This window comes from Lygodium microphyllum, chromosome 11 (assembly GCF_053477565.2).
Source record: "Lygodium microphyllum isolate KBCC chromosome 11, Lygodium_microphyllum_v1.1.10, whole genome shotgun sequence".
Taxonomy (NCBI): domain Eukaryota; kingdom Viridiplantae; phylum Streptophyta; class Polypodiopsida; order Schizaeales; family Lygodiaceae; genus Lygodium; species Lygodium microphyllum.
In genome coordinates this window covers 42,171,183-42,190,714 of record NC_141145.1, presented here as the reverse complement: position 1 = coordinate 42,190,714, position 19,532 = coordinate 42,171,183, and positions in this window count along the sequence as shown.

Sequence of the window (19,532 nt, the reverse complement as noted above, 5' to 3'; positions counted from 1 at the left end):
ACATGGCTTGGCACCTGTTCACTGAGAGGCATGTTATTACTACTCATAGGATGGCCATTTTCTGCTTTGAGATTTTGGCCACCAAGGTTCCCTTCATAGGTTGCCTTGGTATCAACAAGCGAGCTATCTTCTTGCAGAAATGGTTGGAAGCTAGGATGCACTTGTACTGAGCGGGAAAAACTCCAAAAGTTTTTCCAACATCTCTGAATATGACCCTCATAATCAATGGCTTGCATTTATGCTTCCCTTAATGAATTAGGATTCGGCAGTCCCACTTGGATTTGCGTATTAATCTCTAAGCCCTTCAAAAAGAGCTCACATAGCACATCATTTGGTAGTGCACTGGCTCTTCTTGGCCAAAGCCTAAGAGTACTATGAAAGGCTCTAGCATACTCTTTAACAGAAGGATAAGACTCCTGTCTAAACTGCATAAGCTGCCCTAAGACCTGAATCATAGGGAGCTGCTTTTCATACTCATCTAGAAATCTATCACAAGACTCCTCAAATGATTTGATCGACCCTCTTGGGAGGCTCCAGTACCATTTTCTTGCCTCTCCCTTCAGGGTACTTGGGAATACAAGCATCCGATGTATATTGTCGAACCCACTTGCAATGCAAGTTAGGTCATATTCTCTTAAATGAATCATTGGATCCTCATCTGGCAATCCATAAAACACTGGGAGATCCCTATAAAGAGGAGGACATTTAGTCCTTCCTTTTGGGATCAACACCGGGTCATTAAAATCTTCATATTCACCATGATCTGGGTCCAGCCTCTTAGGATCTTTAACCTCTTCCATCCCCACCCTTTCCAGTGTAGAGGGGTTAATATCCTCATTGACATCCCTTTCTGCCAACTCATTGAGTGGTCTAGGGAGTCCTATAAGTTTCAACATGTCATTTTGATCCCCTCTTAGAGGGACTTCCATACATTTCCCTTTAAAAGGAAAGTCCATAACGGTTTTATATAAGAGCTTTTGGTCCTTATCTAAAGCAGATTTATCATTACCACTTCTTAAAACTTCGGAACCGTGCCTTTTAAGCAACGGTTTTCCCTTGACAGCTAGGGCTTCTAACGTCCTTGTGATGCCTACTATGTCGTCATGGTGGCCCATTACATGGGATGTTTCAACCATAAGCATATTCCATCGTATATCAGCACTTTCCCATGGCATCATGGCTTTAGCATGATAACTTGTTGATGCCATAACTACCCTAGTTTTCAACATGCTTGTTTCATGCCCTCTAGGTTGATGGATGGTTAAACATGATTTCTCTTGGGTAGAGACCACACCAAGGGGAACCTCGGCCCATACCATCGTATTAAAGGATGGGGTAACCGCTAATGGGCTACTCTTTTCATCACATAAATTATCTTCTGTAGAGGACTCATACTCTACATAACTAACTAAGTCCATGAGTAAGTTTTGTATAGGGAAAGCCAAGTTTTTCCATCCTTGAACAAACCCCATTTTATGGGTAATTTAGGGTCCCTTGAAACCCTAGATTCAAAAAACACCAGTTGTAGGCAGCTCCCGGCAGATGCACCACTGATGGGAGCTGAAATGGGCCGGCACTGGCTATAGCACTAGCCGGACCTCATGCTCATGACACACAAACACCCTCACGGCCTCGCGGACCAGGAGCGTCAATCCAATGCTAAAGGACAAACTTGTCCTAAAGCTTAATTCATGCATTTATAGTTCATAGTCCAACCTTTCCCTAAAACTCCTCAAAGGGAGAACCCTTATACATTGGCAATGCCACGATCACACACATATGGGAGGCACTCCACCGACTAATAGTCGGAGCCCCACTGCAGCTCTCCTACATCGCAGGGATTGGCCCTTTGATGTGCTACTAAATATATAACACAAACGAGCACAAACTCCTCTCTTTTATATTTCTCATATTTCTAGGAGATATACCATGCTTCCTCACTTCACAGTCCCTTAGGAAACCGACCCTCTACCCTACAGCAAAGGGATAACCTCCCACTCTCAATCGTGGGTCAAAGTCCTAAGAAAACAATTGCTATGCAGTCCAGGAGATTTTCCTTCGATACCATGAACCATGCATAGTGCATAATGCGAATGGTTTAGTGCACAAACAATAGAAAATCAGCATTGTGCTTAGTGCAAAAGCATTCTTTCAATGATTTTGACTATCGCTCGTATGCGGCGTTGCATGAACCTAGCACCGAGAAAACCTCGTGCTACTAGGTTCTCAATTTTTTAAATATCGACCAACCTAAATGGTATGCATAAAAACCAGCAAGCTTTTCATCATTTCATTCAGCATTTAAACACTTTTTATACACTCTACCCCCTCACCTGTTTAGGTTGTGCATTATTGATCGGTTTAGGGTTTATTTCCATGTTTTTATTGTATGAAAAGCAATAAAAACTCACTAAAATATAAAGGTAGGGCTGAACTGAGGCTAAATCTCATACTTCAGACCCCCCATATATCCACAAATATGAATCTTATTTTTTCTTAATTTTCGGCACTCAAAATCCATTTTTTCCTTATTTTTTTCCATTTTCCCTATTTTTCTTGTATTTTTTTGCAATATTAAATAACTAAAAATACAAAATGAGTTGTGGGCTGTGGCCCTTAGGTTCATTTGCAGCAAAAACACAAGATTAGTTGGTGTGTCTTATTATATTTTCCATTTATATATAAAAAACACTCAATTTTTTCATATTTTGCGTGTTTTACGGGTTTTACTCTATTAATTTCAGTCAACACTTATGATTTTCTAATTTTCTGAGCATAAACTGATCAAACTCATAGTAAACAACAACATAATGCATAATCATCCCATGAGAACAAATACTCATGAAGCAAATTGCATAAAACATCAATTTCCTTTGTAAAAATGAGATTACCGTTCTTTGCGGGTTGCGGGTTTTTATTTGTCATATCTCGGGACTGATTTCCAACCACCATTAATGCTCATGACAGTCCACAATCAGCAATCTTCCTTCCTCTTGCACCACGGAGCAATCCGGTCTTCATTGGACAAGCATCCGTCATCCATTCTTCTTCTTCTTCTTCTTCACCACATGAATCTGCCCTTAGAAGAGAGAGAGCGAGGAGAGAGAAAGAATGAAATCAGAATTCTTCATAGAGACCACCATTTGATGGGCGAAGACAGGCAATAAGACCAGCCAAGAGAGGGAAGATCAGCCCCATGATCGATTGTATGGGTTGCTTTCAGCCTGCATACTTCATCTCCATCATGAGAGGGCACAAAAAATGGCCGCCATGTTACTCCACGTTTTTTCTTCATCCCTCATTCTCTCTCCACATTTTTTGCTTCATAAGGTGCATAAAATTTTAGAGGGGGGTTCCAAACTCAAAAGGCATGCCCAATTTTGGCCTCCCAAGTGTCCACCTTTTCATATCTTGACCATTTTCTGGCCATTTTTTCGTCCTGGCTCCGATTCGAGCTCTGAAAAATCCTGGGCGTCCGACTTAGCATTCTGCATTGGCCGGTAACTCTTGTCAACTCGCACGATAGTCTGAAAAATTATGAAAAATCAACAAGTGTTGCTCAGGTGCCTTTAAAGCACTTTGGTGCTTAAAATCGTCCTAGATCGAGCCGCCGCCTTCGACGTTGAGTATTTTTTCCTTTGATGTTCGTAATTTTTAGCTATTTTTAAGCACTTCTCGGCACCAAAATTCCTCTCTCATATTTGAACATTAAATTTCAACATATTGTAGGAAGAGATAACCTAGTGGCAGACATGTTATCTCAAGCACGCTATGAGAATGAAGATGGGATGATGGATGACGAGGAAGAATATAGATGACTTTCTTATGGCTGAAAATGATGTTGCAAGAGTGAATTTAGCAATGCAAGGAGTTACTACAGCATTAACAGAAGCTTGGACAACAAAAAGAAGACACTTTAGATGTTTTGCATCTTGTGTAGAAGTGTTTCTGGAAGACAAATATGTAGTAGAGTGGTTGAGAATTGGTCAATACCTCAATACATTAACAAAAAGAGATGAATGGTTAGATGAGGAGTTTAAAAATAATAAGAGGAAAAACTATGGGTTTTTCTTAAAAGATGGATACTTACGGAAACATGCTAAAAAGAAATAGGGTATGCCATTGCAAGTTTTGGGTGACAGAGCTTCATAAGTAAATGTTATGCGCAAGAATTTCATGAAAGCTTGTGGGCTGGTCATAGAGGTGTTTGGGGTACTTTTGCAAAGATCAAAGAAAGATATTGGTGGCAGGGTATGTATAAGGATGTTGCTCACTTTGTGGAAACATGTGCGACATGTCAAATGTATTCATCTGTGTAACATTGGGATGAATTGCAGACCACATATCCATTATCTCTTCATTTTAAGTGGGTGGTGGATTTAGTCAAGATGCCTATAGGTCTTTGGTAAATGAGGTATCTTCTGCTTGCCTGTGAAGACTTGACTAATCAAGTGGAAGGGAGGGCTTTACATACTAAGGCAACAACTGTTGTGTAATTTTCTCTTAGAAAAGAGATCTTTTCTCGGTATGGATGTGTGGGAAAAATTACTGCAGATAGGGGTGAGCTGGATGCAAATAAAGCTCATGATTTCTTTTCACGATTCGGGATAAAGCTTGCTTTAACTTCAATCTATATCCCTGAAGGAAATGGAAAAAGTGAAAGAGGTTATCCATGTATTGTGAAGGCATTGGCAAAAGCATGTGGAGAGAAGGTAAAAGAGTGGCCACAATTGCTCTCCTATTCTTTGTGGGCTGACATAACAACTCATAGTGCTGTTATAGGATATATGCCTATAGAATTAATGTATGAGAAAAAAACCTATCATGCCGATAGAAGAGATGACAATCACATGGAGTGTGCTACCTTGGGAAGAGGAGTTGAATTGAGAGGAGTTGTTGGCCTTGCGCATTAGATGGTTGGAAAGAAAGTTAGAAGACATAGAGGCAACAATTGCAAAGTTAAGGGCAGCAAGGATATAGAACAAGAAACGGTTTGAGAAAAGACATAGACTGAGACCAAGAACCATACAAGATGGGGATTGGGTATTGGTTTATGATAGCAGTTTAGACAACCAACATAGTGCCATGTGTAAAGTATCCAAAAGATGGTTTGGACCTTATGTGATAAGACATGTGTTTGATAATGCTACTTATGCATTAAATGAACTTGATGGGATAGCCATAAAACTTCCAATAGCAGGAAAAAGAATCAAATTATTCAAGAGACGGGAATCTACTACGTATGAGTTGCTAGACATGGAAGAAAATGGTGGCCATGATATAGGGGATATTCAGGAAGATATGGAAGATGAAAAAGCAAAGGATATGGTTACAGAGGATGAGGAGGATTCAGAATCTGGTGACAACTAGGATTTTGGCACATATCGGAGGATGTGCAAGTTCAGAGGGGGTGGATGTCATGATGCTATGCAAATAAAGTGTGAAAAAGAATGGAATGCATCATCATCCGACTTTCTTAATGATCAAGAGAGTCAATGTGATATGAGTCATTAGTACTAGTGTGAGTTGCATGGGTTATCCAAAAATACTAGATTTTTGGAAAATTTTAGCATATTTTTGATATTATTTATTGTAAAATCCAAAAAAGTTAAAAAAAGCTTCTAGATTAGGATGGTGTACAAAAAGCTAGTTGTTTTTTTAGCCAATTATGGGATTTTCATAAGAAGGACAGATTGATGAATTCATGTGCATTGCGATCGCTGTAAACAGGCTAAAAACTACACTTTGAACTAAAAGAAGAGGAAGGTGTGATCTAGGAGTGCCGTGAGTATGTGTCCTAAGGTTTTACCTCCCTTTCGGAGCCAACGGAGCCATCAGATTTGGGTTCCGAGTAGTAGAGAAGGAGCTGTAATTTTGATGCATGTTTCGTTCTACAAAGACTCTCCCTCTCTCATTTCCTCTCCCTCCCTCACCCTCACCCTCTCCCTCTCTTTCTCTCTTTCCCTATTATGTTTAATGTTTTTTCTCTCTCCTCTCTCTCTCTTATTTCCTTTTCTCTCTTCCTCTCCCTCTCTCATTTCCTCTCCCTCCCTTACCCTTACCCTCTCCCTCTTTTTCTCTCTTTCTCTATTAGGTTTAATGTTTTTTCTCTCTTTTTCTCACTCCTCTCCCTCTCTCATTTTTTTCTCTCTCCTCTCCCTCTCTCATTTCCTTTTCTCTCTTTCTCTCCCTCTCTCATTTCCTCTCCCTCCCTCACCCTCACCCTCTCTTTCTCTCTTTCCCTTTTAGGTTTAATGCTTTTTCTCTCTCCTCTCCCTCTCTCTTTTCCTTTTCTCTCTTCCTCTCCCTCTCTCACCCTCAGCCCCTCCCTCTCTTTCTCTCTTTTCGTGTTTAACATCTTTTCTCTCTTTTTCTCTCTCCTCTCCTCTCCCTCTCTAATTTCCTTTTGCTCTCTTCCTCTCCCTCTCTCATTTCTTCTCCCTCCCTCACCCTCACCCTCTCTTTCTCTCTTCCCCTGTTATGTTTAATTTTTTTCTCTTTTTCTCTCTCCTCTCCCTCTCTCATTTCTTTTTCTCTCTTCTCTCCCTCTCTCATTTCCTTTTCTCTCTTCCTCTCCCTTTCTTCATTTCCTCTCCCTCCCTCACCCTCACCCTCTCTTTCACTATTTCCCTATTATGTTTAACATCTTTTCTCTCTTTTTCTCTCTCCTCTCATTCTCTCATTTTTTTCTCTCTCCTCTCCCTCTCTCATTTCCTTTTGCTCTCTTCCTCTCCCTCTCTCATTTCTTCTCCCTCCCTCATCCTCTTTCTCTCTTTCCCTATTATGTTTAATGTTTTTTCTCTCTTTTCCTCTCCCTCCCCCTCTCTTTCTCTCTCCCTCCCTCCCTCTCCCTCTCTCTCTCCCTCTCTTTCTCTCTTTCAATGTTTCCCTCTCCCTCCCTCTCGCTCTCCCTCTCTCATTTCCCTATTATGTTTAATGTCCCTCTCCCTCTCCCTCTCTCATTTCCTCTCCCTCCCCCTCTCTTTCTCTCTCCCTCCCTCTCCCTCTCTCTCTCTTTCTCTCTCATTTCCGCACCCTCTCTCAATATACACGAATTATACCAAAAACAAGTAAAAGAGAGAAAGAAAAATCCCTCTCCCTCTCTCATTTTCTCTCCCTCCCCCTCCCCCTCTCTGCCTCTTTCTCTCTCTCTCTCTCTCTCTCCCTCCCTCTCCCTCCCTCATTTCCTCTCCCTCCCTCTCCCTCTCTCAATACACACAAATTATACCTCATTTCCTCTCCCTCTCCCTCTCTTTCTCTCTCATTTCCTCTCCCTCTCTCAATACACATGAATTATACCAAAAACAAGTAAAAGAGAGAGAGAAAACTCTCTCTCATTCTCTCATTTTCTTTCCCTCCCTTCTCCCTCTCCCTCTCCCTCTCTTTCTCTCTCATTTCCTCTCTCCCTCTCAATACACACGAATTATACCAAAAACAAGTAAAAGAGAGAGAGAAAACACAAAAGCAAGGTAAGAATGGACAATGCACTCACTGTAAAGGCTCGAAGAAGGGTTTGGAGGCTCCTCTTCGCTCTTCGTACACCTCCTCCTCTTCCTCGCGAACGGTGATGGCGGTGAGAAGCCTTCTTTCTCCTTCTTTCTCTATTTCTCTCCCTCTCAGCAAGATGCTCGCTCCCTCTCGCTCTCTCTTTCGTGAATGTGCGAAAAATGACGCGCTCGGGTTTCGGCATGTGTTTTTTTCCTCTGGGTACCGTCGCTATTTGCGTCGCTACTAGCTAATACCGACGCAAATAGCGATGCCGATATTTCTCATGACTAATGGGCATCGCTATACCCTCATATCCTTGTAGTGAGGGGCCCAAATGTGGGGATAAAGCTACCTGTAAGTAGCTGTCCCCATGTATTAGTTACACTAACAGTACATGCACTGTGTATTAGTTACCCACACACTTGTATACTATAGGTGGTGGGTGACCATCACTACTACTTTATTCTTTATTCCTTTAGTAACATTTGAATAAAGAAATGGACAGTCACACATTGTGATTCTTGGAGTTCCCACATCTTGTGTCTCTCTCTCTTGCTCTTGATCCTTCAACCATAGCATTGTTGGAGGGGTTTTAGTGGAAAGGTCGTATCCACCAGGGATCAGAGATAGAAGGAAGTAGAGATAGGAGATGGAAGAGAAGGACACGAATAGACAAGAGGTAAACACAATAAAGACAAAGCACAATGAATCAAATCAATATGTATTGATAGAACATGAAATCCCTTGTCTGGCACTACTCAGAAGCAATCTCCAAGCATTAGATCTCTTAGAGCTCCTTCAAAGAACAAAAACATGCATCAAAACAACAACTTGTTCTCTGCTACTCAGAACCCAAATCTGATGCCTCCAAAAGAGGGGTAAAATATTAGGACACTTGGCCAGAATTAAACCAAATCACTTCTTCTTTATCTCCCACTTCAGAGTGTTGTTCACTGCCTAAAAACAACGATCGCATATCGTGCAATTTTGCCAATCTTTCTTTTTACTCCAAATGGCTAAAAGCTACCTGCTTTCTTTTACATGTCATCCTATTCTAGAAGTTTTCTACAGTTCTTGGATTTTATAAGAGATAATATCTAAAATATCAAACATTGGTTAAGATTATCTAAAAATCTAATATTTTTTTCTTTTGGACCCTCCACACTATAGACAGTGACACTAATGGCATTGGCTCTCTAGATTAATAAGAAAGCCGCACTCTAGAGTTTTTCACACCGTGTCTACCTAGTGGCACAACATCCACCCCTCTGAATCTGCACATCCTTTGGTATGTGCCAAAATCCTAGTTGTCACTAGATTCTAAGTCCTCCTCATCCTCTGCAACCATATCCTTTTCTTCTTCATCTTCCATGTCTTCATGGCTAGCCCCTGTATCATGGCCACTATCTTCTTCCAATTCTAACGACTCATAGGCAGTAGATTCCTGCCTCTTGAATAGTTTGATTATTTTCCTTGCTTTTGTTTGGAAGTTTTATGGCTGTCCCATCTGGCTCATTTAATGCATAAGTAGCATTATCAAATACTTGTCTTACCACATGGGGTCGAAACCATCTTTTGGAAAGTTTACACATGGCACTATGCTAATTGTCTAAACTATTATCATAAACCAATATCCAATCCCCATCTTTTTTGGTTCTTGGCCTCATTCTATGTCTTTTTTCAATCCGTTCCTTGTTCTGTATCCTTGGTACCCTTAATTTTGCAACTGCTTCCTCTATGTCTTCTGACTTTCTTTTTAACTATCTAATGCGCAAGGCCAACAACTCCTCTCGATTCAACTCCTCTTCCCAAGGTAGCACTCTCCATGTGAGTGTCATCTCTTCTATCGACATGATAGGTTTTTTACCATACTTCAATTCAGCAGGCATATATCCTATAACGGCACTATGAGTTGTTTTGTTAACCCACAAAGCATAAGGGAGAAATCATGGGCACTCTTTTACCTTCCTCCACATGCTTTTGCCAATGCCTTCACAATAGGTGGATGACCTCTTTCACTTTTTCCATTTCCTTCAGATTTATAAGCTAAAGTTAAAGCAAGCTTTATCCCCAGCCGTGCGAAGAAATCATGAGCTTCATCTGCATCCAACTCACCCCTATCTGCTATAATTTTTCCCATGCAACCATACTGACAAAAGATCTATTTTAAGGAAAAACCACACACTGCATTTGTTATCTTATTATGTAGAACTCTCCCTTCCACTTGATTAGTCAAGTCTTCACGAGCAAGTACAAGATATCTCATTTGCCAAAGACCTGTAGGCATCGTGACTAAATCCACCACCCACTTAAAATGAAGAGACAATGCATATGTGGGTTGCAATCCATTCCGATGTCTGACAGATGAATACATTTGATATGTCGTACATGTTTTCACAAAGTGAACAACATCCTTATACATACCCTATTGCCAATATATTTCTTTGATCTTTGCAAAAGTACCCCAAACACCTCTATGGCCAGCCCACAAGCTTTCATGAAATTCTTGCATAACATTTACTTGTGAAGCTCTGTCACCCAAAACTGGCAATGGCATACCCTGTTTCTTTTTAGCATGTTTCCATAAGTATCCATCTTTTAAGAAAAACCCATAGGCTTTCCTCTTGATCTTCTTAAACTCCTCATTTGACCATTCATCTCTCTTTGTTAATGTACTGAGGTATTGACCAATTCTCAGCCATTCTCCTGCATATTTGTCTTCCAGAAACACTTCTACACAAGATACAAAACATCTAAAGTGCCTTATCTTTGCTTTCCAAGCTTCTGTTAGTGCTATAGCAACTCCTTGCATTGCTAAATTCACTCTTACAACATCATTTTCAACTGCAAGAAAGTCATATTCTTCCTCCTTATCCGTCATCCCAATGCAAGTTGAGCCACTCCAATGAATTCCATCTTTTGAGCATAGGTATCTACATATGCAAATACATTATTGCCATTGAACAACTTCATCTCATGCTCAACTGCTTACAGAGCATTCATCACAACAATTTCTCATTGAGCAAAAGCCTGCATCACCTACTGTTGTTGTTGTACCTGCATAAGCATATTCATATTTTGCACTAGTTGTGCTGCAAAACATCACTAGAAATTGTCATTTTGATGACCTTTCACGTCGGGTTCACCAATTTTGGAGGGGTTTTAGTCATAAGGTCATATCAACTAAGGATCAGAGATAGAAGGAAGTAGAGATAGGAGATGGAAGAGAAGGAAAATAATAGACAAGAGGTAAACGCAATAAAGACAAAGCACAATGAATCAAATCAATATGTATTGGCAGAACTTGAAATCCTTTGTTTGGCACTACTCAGAAGAAACTTCGAGCATTAGATCTCTTGGAGCTCCTTTGTAGAACAAAAATGTGTATCAAAATAACAGTTTCTTCTCTGTTATTGAGAACCCAAATCTGATGCCTCCATAGGCTCCGAAAGGGGGGTAAAATAACAAGACACCTATCTAGAATTCTACCAGATCACTCCTTCTTCATCTCCCACTTCAGAGTGTTGTTCATTGCCTATAAATAGTGATCGCACGTCACATGATTTTTCCAATCCTTCTTTTTACTCCAAATGGATGAAAGCTACCTACTTTCTTTTACATGTTATCCTATTCTAGAAGTTATCTAGAGTTCTTGGATTTTTACAATATATAATATCTAAAATATCAAAAATTGACAAAGCTTGTCCAGATTTTTTTTTTTTTTGGACCATCCACACTATGAACACTAACACTAATGGCATTGGCTCTCTAGATTAATAAGAAATCCACACTCTAAAGTTTTTCACACTGTGTCCGCATAGTGTCACTACAACACTTGGTTTCACTTTGTGCTTCCACTTCAAGACTCACTACCTTCAACTGGTATCAAAGCCATCTTCCCTTAGGGCTCTAACCCAACATTGTTTTAGAGTGTGGAGCATACCTTTAGCTCAAAGTTTTAATGGCAGCCATGGATACTTCACCCTAAGGTTTGCATTTGAATTCCATCTTCTTCCACCCTATTGAGGCCTGATCTAGAGCCTTGCTAGAGGCCATTGAGCATTGCCACAAGGCATACATAGGCTAACACTTGAGGTAGCCCCTTTAATAGAAACCCATGTGATTGCACTTGTTTGGGTAGCCCTTCTTCCTACAAGATTTAAAATCCTTCCTACCTCTCGTACGGCCTTTCATATGTAGGGCAATCATATTGGGTACTTCTTGCCATTTACATTGGCCTTGACATTGGCTTTAGCCCTTGGCATTGAGATTGGGCAACTTTTACTTAGTTCATTGATTGTGTATTCAGAAGAGAATATGTAATAACATGGTAGGCTCCATCATTGATACCTCTTGCTTAGTGGTGATGCATAAATAATTCCCATTCATGATTGGTTGATGCTCATACATTCAAGGATACTTATCCATTACTTGGAGATCATTTGGAGCTTATTTAAGCACTATTCTTGCTCAATTTGATAGAGATTTGGCTACTATAATAACCAAGGCTAAAGCTCATTTGATCAATACAATACACGCATATTGCTTCTTGGGTGCTTATTGACTACCTGTGTTGATATATCAATGCTTATGGTTCATGTTAGATGCTTTGCCATGCTTTTGGACTACTTTTGAGCTAAGATTAGAGCTTTTAATCTTGACATTGGCTATCATTTCCTATTATGTATGGCTATTTGATTCTCCAATAAGAGCGTGGCAACTTGGATTGGATGCTCTTAGACATATGCTAGTTGGATCTTGGATGTATGGATGCCTTCCAAATGATGTTTTGAGATTTGTTTTCTCATTTGATGCTCCAATAAGAGCTTGGCAACTTGGATTGGATGCTCTCAGACATATGCTAGTTGGATCTTGGATGTATGGATGCCTTCCAAATGATGTTTTGAGAATTGTTTGCTCATTTGACTTTTATTCTAGTAGAAACCGCTATATTTGCACTTGGATATTACATTGAGAATTTGGTTATGCACTTGAGCCTGAGGGTCTTATAGTGAGCCTGTGGGACTTGGTGATATGTACATGCTCTTGTAATACTTTATACACGGAGTTGATGCTTATGGGCTAATATGATATTACTCTTGGATTAGCATCTATTTCTGTCACATTTTTGTTAGTGATGTATGCATATTAGTTGTGAGCTTCCGTTACATTGCTCAGTCCATTGTGCCTTTGGTTGGTCTCCTCTATTACCCATGATACCCACTCTATACATGATGGGGATGCCTATGGGATGCTTCTTAGTATGACCACACTGATTCTTTGATAGTTCTCAATTCTAATTGCATATTCACTCACTACTACTTGGAGCTATTCTCTGGTAGTTTTTGTTTTTCTTATATCAATGATTTCCCATCTTTGGTATTGATTTCTTATTGTTGTACTTCATTTTAGTATGTTGTAATTGCATTTTACTACAATCTTTATGAAAGCAATCACCTTTATTTAACAGTTCTTTGCATTGAATTTGTGGATAGTTTAATATTTGGTCAATACTTGTCGGAACCAAAAATGGGCCCAACACTCGCTCTAAGGCTCTATTTAGGCCTCTATACTAAACCAAAACACCCCATGCCTCGTGATCAGAAGTGTTTGGAGGCTACACACACTGATCTAAATTAAACAGCATTCGCACCATTCATAGTGCAATGAATCCCTTTCTAACTCCTCACATGGAGTACCCAAATAGATCGATGTCTAGCACCTAATATCACATACACAGGGAACACCCCTCAGTTGACTTCCATAGCCCCACTATGGATCTCCTATAGCTCGGCGATGATTGACCCCAAGGTGCTTTGTTCAAACATATAACACATATGACACATTGTCCTCTCTTTATGAAATTAATTCCAAGAGATAAAATATAATTCTCACACTGAATCAATCCCCAAAGAAATGAACGTACTAAACCTATAGCTTGGGACTTCTCATGCTCTCAACATGGGTCAACATTTATGAAACCAAGTGCTATGCAATCCAGGAGAGTTGATACTCATTTGTGATACCATGTATATGGAATGTGATGCAAAGGCGAATGCCCACAAGTGCACAAACAATTTATCTCATCAAATCAGCAACGTGGATGTGCACAACCAATTATTTTCATGATTTTCATACTACTAGCGTACTTGCGGCATTGCATAGGGACATCACCAAGTATACTTGTACTACTGAACCATTTAACACTTAAACCAAATGAACCCCATATGCAAAATGCAACAAATGAATTAGGTTTAAAACCACAATCAACACTCATAAATCCTCCTCTCTCCTAGTGTTTAATGGTATGCTTGCGCTGGTAGGTGTCGAGAATGTTTTCATGTCATTTTCTTATCCAAAAAGCAATGAATCACACATTATAGCATGAAAATGGGACTAAAATAAGGCTAAACCTCATGCCTTAGGCCCATCATACATCTACAAACATACTTGTAATTTTTTGCAATTTTTTGATGCATAAAATCTATTTTTTCCATATAAAATTTATTTTTCTTGATTTTTCTTGATTTTTTCATTAATAATGATCATTATTTTCTGATCCAACCTCATTAGGATTACTGAAATTCACCAATATCTTTCATTTTATCCCATAAGGATATGATTTTCCAACCCAAAACGGAAAAGCCCTTATTTTCCCACTTAAATACTGCATTTTGAGATTTAAATGATTGATAACGACCACATTTAACTACAAGTTCCGCATATTAACACTTGCAGCCCTCAAAGACATGACAAACAAGGTTTGTACAAATTATCATACCATATGCACTTCATTTGGACCATAAAATGTCAAAAATAAGAAAATTTTCTTCATAAAATGGGCATACCACCAAATTGCGTGTTTTGGGTCATGGAAATTGAATGTGTGGATAGGCATCGGACTGGCCATTAATCTCAAAATATAATAGGAAATCACTTCTCATCATCCTCTCAATCTTTTATCAATCCGGTGCATGCTAGAGACAAGCATTCTTCATCCCGTTCTTCTCTTTCTATTTTCCGCATGAATGGTCTCTTGGAGGAGAGAAAAAGACTAAATTTGACACTCCACAACCAGGTAGCCATTGCATGCACAAAGAGAGGTGATGAAGGGCAAAAAAATGGAGAAGTAGGCCTGCATGATTGGATCTATGGGTTGTTCTTCAGTCGCAACCTCCCCCCTCCTTCACAAATCACCCTGGCGTATTGATGGTGGCATGTTCTTCTTCACACCATTTTTTAAAATGCCCCCTCCCCCCATTCACACAAAAAATTTGGGATCCAAGGGGAGACCCCAAGATTCACCTCTATTCCTTCTTCATCACAAAGTCACATTTACACTCCTTGGCCTCAGATGTGTCAAAAGAATGGGAGATAGATTGGAGCACCCAAAAACTGATTACTCTCATTGTTCTACTTAATTCATCTTTTTCTTCTAACTATGTAACACACAACATGAACTAGGTCTAAGTAACCACACTGACTAACCACTGACTACAATTAAGTCATGTACCGCACCGACTTATTAAGAACACACACATGATCGACAACTACACACACGAGGCTGTCATGTCAGCAGATAGTAGATGAGTGACGAGAGCTTGACTATCTCAACACTCCCCCTCAAGTTGAAGTGAGATCCTATAATCCAAGTAGTTATCTGAAGTAACTGAACTTATCTTTTATTAGTGACTTGGTAAAGATATATGCTACTTGATCATTTGTCTTCTCATGCAAGAGATCCACTTTTCTTGCAAGTACCATCTCACGGATGAAATGATAGTGTACCTTTATATGCTTTGTTATGGCATGGTAAATAGGATTTGTTGCCAGAAGTACACTACTCATATTGTCACAATATAATGTCACTTGAGCCCCTACCTGCATATCCAAATCCGCCATCAACTTAAGCAACCATGCAATCTCACATGCGGCTAAAGCATCACCTATGTGCTCTGCCTTAGTACAAGATAGTGCAACAGTCGATTGCTTCTTGCTACTCCAACTAATCATCCCACTATTAAGGATGAATGCATAGCCACTAGTAGACCAGCAATCATAAGGATATCCTACCCAATTTGCATCAATGTATCCAATGAGCTTCAGGTCCTTATCTATCTTATGAAATAGCCCATATTTACCGTTGCCTTGACATATTGCATGATCCTTCTTGCTACATCCAAATGTGGTTTCCTAGGCTTTTGCATAACTAACTCAAAAGCCCAACCACATAGCTCAATTCAGGCCTAGTGATAGTCAAGTATATAAAATTTGCGGCCATCTGCTTGTATATAGTAACATCTACAATCTTAGCTCCATTGTCTACATTCAATTTGGTATTTTGATCCAAAGGAGTATCAAGTGGTTTACACTCTATCATGCTATACTTTTTCAGAATTTCCAGTGCATATTGTCTCTATATTAGCCAAAGACCATTGGCTCAATTTACCACCTCAATGCCCAAAAATATTTTAGCTCACCTAGATCTTTCATGTCAAACTTTGATTTCAACATAGTCATCACAGCTTGTGTTTCAATGTTATCATCACCTATAATAATGAGATCGTCCACATAGATGACTAGCACAACCAAACCTGTATCTATCCTTTTAGTAAACTCAAGACTCTGCAAGTAACTACTAATGCATGCATGCCAAGATCTTGGAGCCTATTTCAGCCCATAAAGAGCTTTCTTCATCTTGCAGACATAATTAGGAAATTGCGGGTGTACATACCCCTCAAGTTGATCCATCAATACATCCTCTTCTAGGTCACCATTCAGAAATGCATTCTTTAGATCCATCTACTATAATTTACTACCCTTTGCTATAGCCAATGCAATCATAGTTCTGATGGTTGCCATCTTGGAAACAGGGCTAAAAGTCTCTTCATAATCTAAACCATATTGCTAAGTGTATCCTTTGGCAACCAACCTGGTCTTGTATCTCTCTATGCTACCATCAAACTTGCATTTTACTTTACATACCCATTTACAACCTATAGTATTCTTGCCTTTAGGCAACGGAACAATCTCCCAAGTCCGATTTTCAGCCAATGTAGCCATTTCTTCATCCATGGCTTTGCACCACTTCTTATCCAAGATAGCTTCAACAAATGTGGCTAGTTATTTGTACTCCATGACTTTAGTTATGTATGCATAATGCTTTGTAGAATATACAGTGTATGTAAGTCAATCAACTGGGTATCTTAATCTCTGTGAGCATCTCAACTATGGTGCACTACTTGATTTCCTCTTTCATGATGTGGAACATACATGCTTTTCTTAACACTTGAGTATACATAGATGGAATTCCAAGTTTGCTATCAAGGCCATTAGCTAAATCATAACCAGAACTCATCATACAAGGAGTCATCATGCCATAAATATTATCAGAAACTGTTTCTTTTTCTTTGCTTTCTACCTCATTTCTTCCCCTTAGTGACAGTATTGTCAATGGATGGTGATGCAAAACATCTCAATCTTCCAGTCCATGGAGATACACTAGAAGATACATCACTTGAGGCCCAGACAAAGATGCACTCAGCTAAGGAACAACATTAGAACAATATTTTGAAGGCATATCAGTATGCACAGTAGTAGATGATGCATAGCAAGGAGCCATTTCTTCAAATATGACATCTCTGCTTAAAAGTGTTTCTTTAGTAGCCGGATCATAACATTTATATGCCTTTCTCTCTTGTGCATAAACAATGAACATACACTTGTGTGCTTTGGGATCCAATTTCTTTCTCTTATCATAAGGGATATGAATATAGGCGATGTAGCCAAAAACTTTCATGTGACTAATGTTTGGCTTGTAGCCATAGAGTTTCTCATACGAGGTTATGTCATGAGTGGGAGTTTGATTCAGTATATACATGGTTATCATAACAGCCTCAACCCAATGGTACAGTGGCATGTTCTTTTCATTTAGCATTGCACGAACAATCTCCATAAGCACCTTGTTCTTTGTTTCAACCACTCCATACTGCTAAGTAGTGTAACTGCATGTGAGTTGCCTGCGAATGCCATTTCTGGCCAAATATATGTCAAACTCATTCGATACATATTCCCCACCACTATTGGATCTCAAAGATGAGATAAAGCAATCAAAACCCTTCTCAACTTGTCTCTTGAAATCTTTAAAAATAGCAAACACTTAATCCTTGTGTTTTAGGATATATACCTAGGTATACTTGCTGAAATCATCTATGAAAGTTATGTAGTACTTGGATCTGCCAAGGGACGCATTATGGGATGGTCTCCATACATCAGAATTTATCAATTGTAATTGCCTCAAGCTATTTTGATCATTCTTTGCAAATGAAAATCGAGATTGTTTGCCAACTTGGCATGCATCATACACATGACCAACACTATATGAAAACTTTGGCAAACTTTTCACGAGTTGCTTTCTTTGCATAATTTGCAATTGCTAAGTATTTACATGTCCAATCCTTTTGTTCCATATTTCCAAGTCTCTAATAGTGCCCTAACCATGTGCAAACATGGCAGATTTCAGTTGAGGTAATGTAGCATCCAAGCAATGTTTATTGCCCCAAGAAATGCGTTTGTAATCATTATCAAACTCTTCTATAAAGTAGCCATGCTTATTAAAGCAAACTTGCAAGTTTTGTTCTGTCATTTGTCCCACTAATTTTTTTTTAAAGTAATAGAAAGCACATGCAATATATCATGCAGACTTTTCTTCTATCCATCATGAATGACCAAGGGTAGTATGCCTTTATTCTCAATGCTATGCTGAGTATCCCCCATGCACACATATCCATTATTTTCAAGAACCATTTTTGTAAAACAATCACCATGAGGTTTCATACGATTTGAAGCTCCAGAATCAATATACCACACATCGTCTGTTTTAGTCTCCTTGGATGCACGGTTCTGAACATACATCATGCATGGCAAACACTGTGTTAGTGGAAGCACCCTCAATATGACTCAATGATACATAATGTCCATGTTGTTTGTCTTTCTGATTAGCCTGCTTCTTCTAGCAATCTTTGGCAATGTGGCCATACTTGCCACAATAGTGACAATCCTTGTCTTTATTCAAATGATCATGAGTGTGCTGTGACTGCCAAGAGCCTCTGCTCCTAGGGCTCGATCTCCCCCTCACTCTAAAATTTCCACCACCTTTTGCATTCTAGCCCTGTTGGGTATTGCCACTTTGAGATGCATTTTGTTGCGTTCCTCTTCCATGAGCCAACCGTCTTCCACGGCTATCATTGCCTCATTTATTAGAATAGAATACTACATCTTTGCTTTTAGAGCTACTTGATCTAGTAGCTAACCCTAATTTGACTTCTTCATGTATGAGCAATGACACAAGATCATTGAAATCTGGCATCTAAGCTCCCACTAATATAGAGGTGTTAAAATATTTATACTTAGGTCGTCCCAGATCATTTAGGGTAATATCCACTAAATCCTGATCATCAACATCAGCTCCTACTAGAGCTAACTAGTCTGAAATGGTCTTGATTTCAGTCACACAATCTTATATGCATCGACCTTTCTTATCCATAGTGTTGAACTTTTGCTTTAGTTGGATTTTGCAAGAACTAGTGGTCATGCCATAATATCTCACCAAAATATTTCAAGCATCCTCTAGTGATTTGAAATTCATTATTTGTATGACCATTGCATCGGAGATACACAAAGACAACTAGTGCAACACTTTTCGAGCTATTTCCATCCATGCTTGATGTGCCCGTCTCTGTTTAGCAGTAGGATTTTTGTCTGGAAGCTTCCATTTAGCTTTAACACCTATGGCTAAATCCCAATAGACTTTTCTGATCAGGAAGTTCTCCATTCAAAACTTCCAAATATCATAGTTATTATTGTCTAAAATTTCACCCACTATTTGTGCAATGTTGTCAGTCCTCTTTGGATTTGTCATATTTGCAATTGAAGATAGTTCCTACAATGCACGTCTTGTAAGTGCCTAACTCCCTACAAACCACTCAATTGTGTATGACAATTTCAGTCCAAGAACCTATAGCGATAACATCTTTATAGTAGTA